Here is a 13,303-nt window from a genome sequence, read left to right as displayed (position 1 = left end):
GAGCTGTAGTTAATAGTCCAGAGTCATAAAGTTGGTTAATTTTCAGGCCCCAAATACAGATCAGTCTGCTTTGAAGTTCAGTCCAGTCCAGGGCTCTAACTACTATAAAATACCTTTTCCTTTTAATATTCTTAGTATTCATTACCTAGCTACTCTTGATCCATGTTTCTTTCAAAGTACAAAGGAAATCAAAATGTTTAAATTAGTTTCAGTGTTAAAATCCATTCATGTAGTAAAATATTTCTGATCTTTTTTTCTGCTTTTTAAATGAAGATTTTGAAGACGGCTTGCAAATGTTGTTTGCAGAACAGTTTGCGCTCCAATAGTGATATATCATCACTTTCTTTTCTAGAGAATTTTTCTTTATTGCCCAACAACTGGTTTTCATATTCAGTGGAGTGGAGCAGCAGTGGCATCCGGTGATTAATTAGTTCAAAAAGTGTTAGTTCCCCAAGGATAGCCTGTTAGATACTTTCCAGGTCATTTTAAAAAAGAAGTCTATTGCTCAAGTTTACAGGTGGTGGCACACCGAATTTAGATTCGCTTTAAGGCACACAATGAATTTGCCACTTCTGCAAGTCTCATTGCTAATCCTCTGTTACAGTAATCCTGAGCAACAATCCAAGTTTACATTTGACAACAGAGATATGAGCACTTGCCTCTTTGATTCTATATTACATTAAATATTCTTGACACTTTCTTTTTAGATTCTTGTTATAGCCTGCACCATTGGGTCTTAAAATGGTTTAGCTTAACATCCCTGGGGAATTAATTCCTTCTGAATCCTGAATAATGTTGTTAAATTAATTGGGTGAAATCTGTAAATGGTTGGCATTAGTCCTGTGTAGGACCGTGGACATCAGTAGATCAAGTCACCTTTCAATTTAATCCCTGAAGTTGTTCTCAACAATGTTGGTATTGGATTATATAATAAAGTGTACATTGTCCTTTAAAATATTATTATGCTGTTTTTCATCTTTGAAAATTACTACTTGATCTTGGTACTGAAATGGTAGCTTAAACACATCCAGTGAAGCTAAGAGATTCTTGGCAGAAACGCTGATGGAAAGATAGGGAACGTTTTATGTGAATGTAGTCAGAGCCTAGGGTGAAGGTATTATCTGATACATTTCATAACAGATTTGGCCTTTTCTAGGTTTTAGAGCCATTAAAACCTGGGGGCAAAATTTTACTTGCCTCGATATAGGAGGAGCAAATCTTGGGCCTCATTATTAAGGTATACTATTATAGGTACTGAGAGCCCTACTTTCCAGGGTACAGTAGTTGAAACAACACATTTTCCTTAACCATCTGCCATATGCCTAATGTTGTGCAGGGTGCTCCAGGGAACAAGAGAAGCAGAAATGGGCAAGGCTATAGTGGCCTGCCAGGGAAAAGCAAACACTGGACCTTCTTAATTTAACCTCTTATTAACCATTTTTCCTTAGCTATAGGAAGAGTGAATTTGAAGTGCTGAACTGTAAGATACACTTCAAACAATTATGATTGCTAATGTTCTGGTTCTCAGAGGGCTCAGAAAGTGGCTATCAGTGAACGCAAAATGAGACCTTTATCATTTTTTCCTTTTTATTACTATCTAAAAGAGATATCATGGGCAGAATGTCACTTTTAATCCTTTCCTGTGTCTCTTATGCATTTAGTGAGCTTCTTTAATTACAATCTTGAAAGTGTCAAGAAAAGATTGGCAATATTAATTTTTAAATGTATTACTGTTTCTAAATGTTTGAGAACTTTTTTTTTCCCTCCTCCTTGGAAAACAAAGGCAATGGCTCAGTGCTTTAATTTGGGTTTATTTTTCCATTTTAACTCTGGTTAATTGTTGTAAATATAGTGCAAATTAATAAAAATCCACTTTTGTACTAAAAAATGAACAGAAAGTCTGTTGAAAAGATTCTTATTTTTTAAGTCTAGACATCAGTGATCTTGATAGTTAATGCCTGAATTTCCAGGTTGAGAAAGTTTACAAAACTTATCCAAAAAATACGATTTTTCCCCCTCATTACTTACAGTCATAATTATCACCATAGGCTATTTGAAAAATCATCAATCTGTACTCAGCTCTGTGCTGTGAACTTAAACTGCTTATTTACTGACTTGTATATTAATTCTGCCTTTTTCGCCCAGAAGAAAACTGTCTTATGCCATAGAAACTAGTAATGAATTAACTACCCTACAACCCACAATGAAGTGGAATATTTTATTAGTTAACTCCTCCATCGTTTCTCTTCCCTGTCTTTCGGTGGGCAGTTTTCACCAGAAGGTGGAGCAAACTCTTCCAATATTTGACAGGTATTCAGTTCTCAGGTGAAGGCTGTTGCTGTCCTTTCCTCCCATTCCTCACAGCCTCACTCAGAGGATTTCAGTTAGAACCTCTGATTCACTAAGACCATTAAAATATGCAGGAGAACGATGTTTTTTGTTTGTTTATTTGTTTGTTTCTTTTTGGTGTTGTTGTTTTGTCCTTAGAGTAGCCAAAAATACCAGCTCTAGAAACTCCAAGGTTTATCCTGGCTTCTAAGTGGCCAGGGCACCATGACAGATGCTTAACTGCATGTGGCTAAGGTTTGTTCTCTTAAAGTGGTACCTAGTGCCAGGTTAAATGGCAAAGAAGTTGCTTCTGAGTCCAAGAGGGTGCTCTTGTGGTGGCTGGTGGATGATATTATCTCTTCAACCATTGTGAAGGGGGTCCAGGAATTTCTGTTGCGACTCCACATCTAGTTCTTTGAAAAGGTATTACATTCTCTGAGAAGTTAATTGATAAACATGGTAAATTTGGTGAATTGGCTGCTTGCAAGTGAATCTTCAGGTGAATTGCCACAGAAAATTGGTTTCGGATGAGCTAATTTTTGGCATATTAATATACAGCCAGGCTAAGCCATGATGTTTGCTAACTTCTTGCCCAAATGCCGCAATAAACTTGTCTTTTGGCTTCCATTTGTCACGCTGTCCTACCAGTTCACTCTCTCTCTTATAGCCAGAGTGACATTTCTAAAAACACCAATCAGCGATGCTGTTCTTCTCCTCTTAAACCCTGTAGTCACCCCTCATTGATTTCAGGATGGTTCCACCTGTTCCAGCACCCTCCCCCCCCACCCCCCACTGACCCTCTCAGATCCCTAGGCACCTGCCCCTACACCACTCCCCATTCCCATGCTCCAGCACTTCATTCCTCCCAAATCCTGCCTTTCTTAGGGCCTACACGTGTTGCCCTATGTTGTAGCCGTTTGCTCACAAATCTCCCCACCTTTTCCCCTAACTCCTTTTGACCGTCTTGATCTCAGGTGAAATGTCACTTTTCCTGGGAGGTCTTCTAACTCCTATTCTAGTTTAAGCCTCCTGATGAGATGTCTTTTTTGTACTTTTAGCTTTTTTCATTGCTTGCATCAGTACTGTAATAAAATTATTCAAATAATTGGTCTCTGTCTTCCCCACTAAAATGCAAGCTTCAGGAGGATAGAGATCAACAGCTGTCTTGTTCAGTGCTATCCAGTAGTATTTCTTCAATAATGGAAACATTCTATTTTGCATTGTTCAGTATGGTAGCCATGAACCACATGTGGCTATTGAGTGCTTGCAATATGGTTATATGACTGAGGACATGAAGTTTTAGTTTTATTTGATTCTAATTAATTAAAATTTAAATTTAAATAGCTATGTATGGTTAGTGGCTTTGAACAGCATAGGTCCCACTCACCAGTGTATCTCAAGTTCTTAGCATAGCACCTAGCATAGTAGGTGTTCAATTAATATTTGTTAAATTAACAATTTACTGGGGTTTGTATTATTAATCTTATTTTTGGATAATAAAATTGAAGGACAGAGAGAATGTGACTATCATTCACAAGCAGGTACATACATACATTCATTCATGCTTTATCTAATGCCTACTTCCAAATGAGATTTGATTCTGTGGTTAGGTTAACTCTATCATTCACCAAGATTCTGTTTAATTATACATTCATGTGTGCAATGATCTGTTATTTGATTTACATTTTTAAACCTCAAATTTCTAAGTCTCAATTTCCTCATCTGTCAAATGGGGAACATGATAATAACTATCCTTTCATATTAAAAATCTAAATGAGGTAATGTATATAAAACTTTTCCCCCATGGTTCTGGGCACAAAGTGATTGTTCAATAAATGTTATTTGCAATTATTCTTAATTATTATTTCTTAAAGCCACTTCTACCTCCCCATGAGAGAGAGAGTTGCTTCCTCTGTTTTGGGCTAATATCACTTTTCAGACTCCCATATGAAAGCATGCATATATTTTATAACTATTTTACTTCCCTCCTTCTTTAACTAAACTATCACCTCCTTGATAACAGGGATTTTATATTCCTGTTTCCATTCCTACTCCCTTGTATAGCACCTGGCTCAAAGCAAGCACTGAGAAAATGTTTATCAAATGAATGAAGTATAGCAAATTAGGGCCAAAGCTCCAGACTTCCTGACCCTTAGGCATGTGCTCACTTTACTTAACAGTATTATCTCTTACTTCTCAGGGTGGGAAAGCAGAAGATTCTTTTGATGTACTAAAGACACAGATTTATAATGTTTGAATTTATGAATGTTTTGCAAAATATATAGAATGTTTATAATGTTGAGTGTGCATGTACTAGCTTTATAATAAGAAAATAATTAAAATTACACAAAATTTGTATGACAACCAAATGGCATTCTCATGGCTTTTAACCTGTGAGTGTGCCCACTTCTCTGTCTGACTTTGATATCAGGATGGAAATGCGCCTAAGGATTAATTCTTTGTGATTAAAAATCTGTCCTTAGTGTTAAGGAAAGTTCCCTTGTTGAAATATATGTCCTACTAATACAATGAGGTGAAACAAGAATAGGAAAAAACTATTTCTCAAATCTTGGGAAGTTTTCTGTAGGGCATGACAACATGAATCATGAATAATACCTAGTATGTATAATTCAGTGTTTATGTATTTTGCATTTTGCCTATGAACTCTAAGTACTTCACATATATTAAAACAGTTCCAGTTTCTTTATAATTCTAGAAACCAAAGATTAGAGACAACTTTGCTTTGAACAGACAGAAACTCTGTTGTTCTGGAAGAGTGACAAATGTCAGGTCATATAGATTTTGAGTGAAACTTGAACTGGAATTCAAGTTTCTTCTTACTCTTGGTCTGGTACCAGATTATATTTTTCAGCATATAAACAGTAATATCTGATATAATTATGTAAAAGCTATTCGTATTTGAAAACTCAAATCTATAGTTGTCAAATAGCAGGGGATATATTTATAGCTAAGGAAGTTAGTATGATGGCTGCGGTGTTAGTACATGTATGATTTCATAGTTTTATTTATTTATTGTTAAAAAGGGATGTAAATTAATTTCATGCTCTATTTCTCAAATAGTTTTGAACTCTGTGAGCAAATGCCATCATGCCAGCCAAGTAGTAGTCCTCCAAATTTAACACTGGTAAACATGAAACGTTCATAACTTAGATATTCAAGTCATATAACAATAGATTTTTTTTTTCTGAGAAGTTCCCTGGATTTAAATTTCTCTTCAGTATTTAATAGGTTGCTCACAAACTATGTTGTATAGCCAAAGCTAATGTAATATTGTAAGTCAACTATACTTCAATAAAAAAATAGGTTGCTCATGAAGACTTGCCCAAGAAAACTAGTCTATTTCTCTTCTGTTACTTGGCGTCCAAAATGTGAAAAAGAGAACTAAGGGTATGAGCTAAAGCCCATGTGTGGAAATGTTCTTAGACTATGCTGTACTTCAGGTGAATTTGAAACAGTGCACTCCAAGTTTCCTAAGTGAGAGTATTAAAAATATGCACTATTATTTAGTTAAAACATTGTAAAAACTAAACTATTATTTTTTTAAGTAGAGGAAACTTTATTATAATTTAATGAGTTTGAACTCATTTAAAACACAGAAATTAAAAAATTTAATTTCTGCCAATTTACAGATGGGCAAGTCTATTTGTAAATGATCTCATCCCTAACAAACAATTAGCTTAATGGATATTAATGTGTGTGTGACTTTCAAAATAAAATCTGAAAACCAACCACAGTGATTTCACATTTCAGCGCTTTTAGCAGTACAGTGCATTTCCTAATTGTTTATTTCAATGTTGTATTCAGAGGGAACATAACTTCTTCCTTTGTGTATGATACATTTTTCAAGTGTCCATGCGTTTGTATAGCAGGAATTAGAAAGGTGCTTTGAAGCCATAGGTTTATTTACAAACTAACATTGTATAACAGTAATGAAAATACTACGTTTAAATCACATGTTATAATGTCTTGTTATGAAGGCAGTGCCTAGAGCTACAATAAAGGCCAGGTAACTGACAGTTATCCTTAAAACTTGGACATAAATAAATTAGAAAACAGTTTCTTATAAGTATGCTCAAAATTTGGCAGTTGTAGAGACAATTTGAGTTGTAAGACAGGAGATAGAGCATGGCATCAGAAAGAAATATCTATAGAGAGCCAAGATATGCAGGTTCCTGTCCTAGTCAATAAACTAGGTGATCTAGGGGAAATCATTGCTCTCTTTGGGGCTTTACTTTCTCATTTGTCAGATAAAAGATTCTGACTAGAAAGAGAAAAACAAATACAGTATGCTAACACATATATATGGAATCTAATGGAAAAAAAAAAGGTCATGAAGAACCTAGTGGCAAGACGGGAATAAAGACACGGACCTACTAGAGAATGGACTTGAGGATATGGGGAGGGAGAAGGGTAAGATGTGACAAAGTGAGAGAGTGGCATGGACATATATACACTACCAAACGTAAAATAGATAGCTAGTGGGAAGCAACCGCATAGCACAGGGACATCAGCTCTGTGCTTTGTGACCACCTAGAGGGGTGGGATAGGGAGGGTGGGAGGGAGGGAGATGCAAGAGGGAAGAGATATGGGAACATATGTGTATGTATAACTGATTCACTTTGTTATAAAGCAGAAACTAACACACCATTGTAAAGCAATTATACTCCAATAAAGATGTTAAAAAAAAAAAAAGATTCTGACTACTTGAGTGCTAAGTCTTTTGGTTTTTTTTTTTAATCCTAAGTATTAAAACCCTAAGAGTAGAAAAAAAGAACACAATTCTAAGTGTAAGAGTCATAGGAGCTAGAGTGCATATGACATTTTCTTATTATTTTTATTCATAAAGAAGTTTAATGCTTTTTACTTATAGGCAAATTGGGCTTTAGTGTCACATCTAAAGCTATCCTATTTCTCTTTCATAAAATTCTCTCCTTCTTTGGAGCCATGTATTGGGCTATACTGAGCCCGGTATTGAAGTAGAAGGTGTAACCCTTCTCTATCCTCACCCAATATAGGATAATAACAACTAGACTGATGTATTGGGGTTACCTTCCTGGACATGATGCCATACTTGACTAGGGTGAACATACAATTTATCATCCAAATTGGCACACTTTTGAGATTGAAAAGGACCACTATTAACAATTATATTTTGACAGCCACTCTTAACCAGAATTATGGGGGAAGCATATAAGGGCTGTGAAGGGGATGATTTTAATGTGTTCTGTATAGCTTTGCATGCTCTTCTTTACTTATTCTCCACCCTTCTTGAGGCAGAGAGAGAAAAGATTTAGGTTTGAATAAAGGTAACATTTTGATTCAAATAGGTAAATTGCAGGTTTTGCTTTTCATATGTAAAACAGCATGAATTACCAAATAAGAGGGCTCAAATTTAGCCAGAAATTCTGAAAAAGACAATTATACAAAATCCAACAAACCCACTGAAATATGCAGTTCAGTACTTCATCTTGCTTACTTCTCCATGAAGGTCAAAAGTACCTCCTACTGTGATATGTCGGCAATCTCTGAAAGATTGATTAAATTTCTATATAATACGGAATTGCTGAATCCAGTGAACCATAACTTATATAATTTGTATTATACTTTATCAGTCACCTTTTAAAACTGTTTATGAAACTTTCCCTTGTAGACAGTGGAAACCTGAGAAATACTTTCTTTATAGTAACTTTAGCAGTTTGTTTGACTTAATTATTAAGTCAAACAATGTTAAAGGGTGGATTTCTTAAAGGGATTTGAATGTAAAAATTTACTTAATTTTTGTATTTAAATTTTAGAATGGAAAAATGTGAGGATAAAGAAGATGGATTTTATATTGCGTGGGAAAGAATGGGGAAAATAATCTTCATGTATGGTGAAAGAGTGGCTAAAGAGATATCTGAGAACTTCCCTTGCTGACTCTTAATTCAAAAGGTAAGGTATGGGTGTAAGTTACAGAAACATGTCTAATCTTGGAAAGTTCTATAGTATGCTGAGTTTTGCTTAAATAGGCCCTATTCTTTCAACAGGGAAGTTGAGAAAACCAGAGATTAGGAGTTCAGAGGCAAAGTAATATATTCCATTCCCAGGCATATGGAGAATTTCCTCATTCTCCTTCTGTTCCCCACCCCTATCACCCCCCTCTCACTTTCTAATTCTTGACTCATTTAAAAACTTGACACATGGAAGTGCTCATGGAGTATATGCTCTCCAAGTAAGTCTAGAAGATAGACCATCCTGCATGTCCAGTGAAAGATCCTGGAAAGATTAGGACGATCTCTATGTCCTTCAATAACAGAGTTCATGTCAGAGCTCCTTGAAAGCTATAGAGCTGCTACTGGAGACCGCTGGGACAGAAATCTGCAGTAAAGGACATACCCCCTGAGAACATCAGGGGATATACAAACAACACTCTGATCACTGGAAATAAAATCTGTACTCCTTAACATGGTCTGCAAAGTCCTGTTTCATCTACACCATTCTCCTCTCCAGCCCCATTTCTATCATATTTCCCCCTTATTTATTACCCTAAATGTCTTTATATCTCTATATGTTTGCCATGCTCCCTTTAGCCCCAAGCCTTTTAAAGATTCTAAATCCTCTACATCTGATGCCTCCCATCTCCAGCTGTCTTCTCCTGGTTAAATTCTACTTATTTCTAAGATCTTAGTTCAAACATCCGTTCCCCAGGAACTCCTTCTCTGACTTGGTCAACTCCATGTGCTATACTTGTATTAGTGTTCTATTGCTACAAAACAAATCACCACAAATTTAGTTATTTAAAATAACACAAGTTTATTTTCTCACAGTTTTCTTATGTTAGGAGTGTGCACATGATTTAGTTGGATCTTTTGCTCCTGTGTGACAAGACTGCAATCAAGAGATTGGCTGGGCTGCTGTTCTTATTTGAGACCCAGGATCCTCTTCTAGGCTCACTGGTTGTTGGTAGAATTCATTCCCTTGAGGTTGTATGACTAAGGTTCCTTTTTTTGTTAGCTGTTGGCCAGGGACTGCTCTAAGATCCCAGAAGCTGTCTGCAGTTCTCTGGCACATGACTCTCATAGGGAGTTTGTAACATGGCTTTCTTTCTTCCAGGCCAACAGGAATACATCTTTCTGATGCTTCATCTTCATTTAAAGACTCCTCTGATTAGGTCAGGCCCACTCAGAAACGCCTAGATAATCTTTTTGGTGAACTCAAAGTTGATTAGAACCTTAACATAGGAGTGGTATCCCTTTATATTTACACATTCTGCCCATAATCTGCTCAAAGGGAGGGGATTATATAGAGCATATGCTCAAGGGGACGAGAGTCTTGGGAACCATTTTAGAATCCTGCCTACCTCAATACTCTCTCACGCCATATGTCTCCTCTGTTTTAGCACAAAACACTTTCAATAGTACATTTATTTCCGTGATTCTTTGATTAATGTCAGTCCTTTCCACCAGCGTGTAAGCTTCATTAGAACAGGGAATACTGTTTTCGGGGAGGTTCTCTTTGCTCATATTGTATCCTTGGACGTTAGCACATTGTTCAACATAGTGTAGATGCTCAACGAATGTTTAAATAATTGAGTGACTTCTATTAATTGAATAAATGAAGGACTGAATGAAAGTTCTACTGTGATTATCTGGCACTAGGTGGTCATTCTTAGATCTACTCATTCCCTAATGCCTATGCACTGAAAGATGGCAGCTATTTAATAAGACATGAGGTCTCTAATCTGAGGTTACTAGATGGACTGACTTTAAAGAAGAAATAGCTCCTTATGTCCCAAGCCTGAGAGAAGTCTATTTATCTTGCAAGATTGCCTGGCATTATGTATAGAGATTTTCTTTCAGAATAACTTTCAGAACCTGAGCTTTTATCAGCCCTCCTACCAAGGAACTACAGTAAACTTACACCTTCCAGCCAGGCTACATCAATCAGAAGGGTAGGTTGAGCCCTTGGTAGACTCAGGTTTTTATAAAACCAGGAAGATTCCAGTGAGAGAATTATAAAAGCACACAGGGAATGTGTGTGATGTGTGTGTGTGTGTATGAATTTTGTGTTTATGAAACTACGTGTTGCTGGCTATAGGGGGAATGTAAGAGGTCTCCAGTGATAGAGGCCTGCTTCCTCTTGCCCTTAATTCCCTATAAATGCAGTAGCTCAGTCAACATGTCCCAGGTATCTTATGAGACTATAGAATTATAACCATTAATTCTGAGAAGTCACAACAAAACTTTGAGATTCCTCACACGTAGAGGTGGGGGAAGGTTATGTCTCTTTAAAGGGAGGTAGCAGATCATGTGTTTAGTCTTGAGTGATAAATTTTTTCCTTGGTGTCTGTGTTTGTCAGGGTTCTCTAGAGAAACAGGATCTATAGAATGAAAAAAATATACATATATACATACATATATCTATTTCTTTCACACAACTATGTATTTTATATATAATGTACGAAAATATATATAAAGAGATTTATTTTAAAGAATTGGCTCATGTAATTAAGGAGGTTTGATGAGTCCAAACTCTGATGAGGGCGGCCGGCAGGCTGGACACTTAGGAAAGAGTTGCTGTTTGAGTCCATAGGCAATCTGCTGTACAACCAGGAGGAGCTAAAGTTCCAGGTGAAGTCTGAAAGCAGTTTGCTGAAGAATTCTCTCTTGATCTGGAGAGATGAGCTTTTTGCTCTATTTAGGCCTTAAGTGATTGGATGAGGCCTGCTCACCATGGAAGGCAATTGGCTTTACTTAAAGTCCATGGATTTAATTGTAAATCTCATACAAAAACACTCTCACAGAAACATCAAGAATAATGTTTGACAAAACAGCCAACTTGACATACAAAATTAACCATCACAGTGTTCTTATAATTCAGTCTTACATTTACCATTGATATTTCATATTTGTGAGACTCATATATTATTTATTCAGTCTAGAAATTCTGTTCCTCAGAGGACTTGGGGACAAAATTAGAGATTAAAAAAAAAAATCCTTCATCTCTTAGAACATTTTTTTCTTGACAAATAATACATTGGAAGAACTAGTTCTATAATATGCCCTAATATGGAGAAGATAACATAAGACTGACAAAAGATTAATCTATTCATAATCCCATGTTTGGCTAATGGGGGTCACAGAGCCCTAGGCTTTCAACTTTGACATAATATACTTTTTTTAGACCACTACTCACATAAAATTCTGAAATTTTTGTGGTCCTGAAAAGATGTATACCTCTTGATAGGCACAAATAAACCAGGGCCTGAATAATGAAATAGCATGTAATCTCAGGTAACCAGCTAATGTTAATCTTTATTTTAAACCTTACGTTACTTGATATACCTTGTCAATAGCTCATGACTATTATTGTCATACATCTGCCTATGAATATGACACTTTTAATACCATATCAAGGGACCCACGTTGTCTCCTAGGATGTCTGTACAAAATGATCTGTCATATAAGAATTCCTTGGATTGGGGCTGAGTTTGTATTATGGTCCTGACAATCTTTTCTTCTGACTCAAGAAGGCAAGATTCACAAAGTATCCACACATCATCCTTGGAATGCCAGAAAACTAAAAACTCTTCTCAGTGCCTATGTCTTGTACAGAATTAGGCACATAGTACCTACTAAATATATTCATATATAAATGAATGAATGAATTATATTTGTACTTTTAGCTATCTTGGAATTTGGTTCAGTTGGCAATTGGATAGGCTAGATTAGGTGATATAAGAAGAAAATAGAATTGCTGGAATAGGACAAGCTATGTGGGATGGTCCCAGAAATAGGCAATGAGAGGCAGTGGGACATAAGAATATCTTGCAGTCAGCAAGTTGCAGCAGGCAGGGGCTATAGGAGGCTACCTGTTCCTATGATTGAGAATTATTAGCATTAGGAGCAGTCAGATGACAGTTGGGGAAGCAACAGTAGTTGGTAGCTAGCCTGGAAAAAGAAAGTGAGAATTTAACTATGGCAATGGGAGTTCAAGAGTAAGTGTCCAGCTCCTGGAAAAGTAAAGAGATAACATTAGGACCTAGTCCTAGAGGAGTTTACTAGTCAGAGATAGTAATAGATACTCAGGCATGGGGTGAGGAAGAAGTGGATGGGTGGAGTTGGGGTGGTGAGACACAGCCCTAGGCATTAGAATTGGACCTTGTAAGGACCTTGGGTCACAAAATAATTCAGGAGGTGAATTACTAGGAATGGGGCCTGAAACACAGCAAAACCAACAGTAAACTGACATAGTGCTGAGTTGCTAGCCCAACTTTCTACAACTTCTCTGTAATTTGGAAGAGACTGAGACCTAAATGCTGAATTGGAGTTACCTCTGCCAGTGGCATTAGAGAGACTTAAACTGTGGCAGTGGATTTTAGCTGTGGCCAGGCACACTCTATTCAGCTAGTCAGAAGAACACTATCCCACCATCTTGGAAGCATTCTGAGGTGCCCAGGGAAGATGGGCTATTTTCCTCCTGTAAGAAGGATAAAGTGCACAGCAGAAAGGCCAGGGCCCAAGGGCTGCACAGACTGGATGAGACATGCCGTTACAGAGATGAAAATCTAAGGTTGACAAGAGACTTCAGTCACCCTGGTTCAGAGCCACAGAGGAAATGCTTCCATGGAACTTTTCAGGTTCCTTTTTGACCTCTTAGCCCTTGGACCTGCCAGGATTTCTTGCCCACTCACCTAGTTTGACTTAACTTTCTCATGCTTCTGTAGTATGCCGTGTGTTCTGACCACCTAGTGGTCAGAAAAAGCTCTGTCTTTTTGCCAGTAAATGATAAATGGCTTCTGTAAGTTGGAGAAGATAATTGTGGTAAGGAAAGTGACTTTTTCAGAGCTTTAAATTTGAATAAATTCAAGCCTGTGGAAAAGTTGGAAGAAGAAAACAACAAACACACTTACACCCTTCATCTAGACTCACTAATTATTAATATTTTGCCATATTTACTATTTATGTTTACTTAT

The sequence above is a fragment of the Balaenoptera acutorostrata genome, chromosome 14 (assembly GCF_949987535.1).
Source record: "Balaenoptera acutorostrata chromosome 14, mBalAcu1.1, whole genome shotgun sequence".
NCBI lineage: Eukaryota > Metazoa > Chordata > Mammalia > Artiodactyla > Balaenopteridae > Balaenoptera > Balaenoptera acutorostrata.
This window is presented reverse-complemented; position numbering follows the sequence as displayed.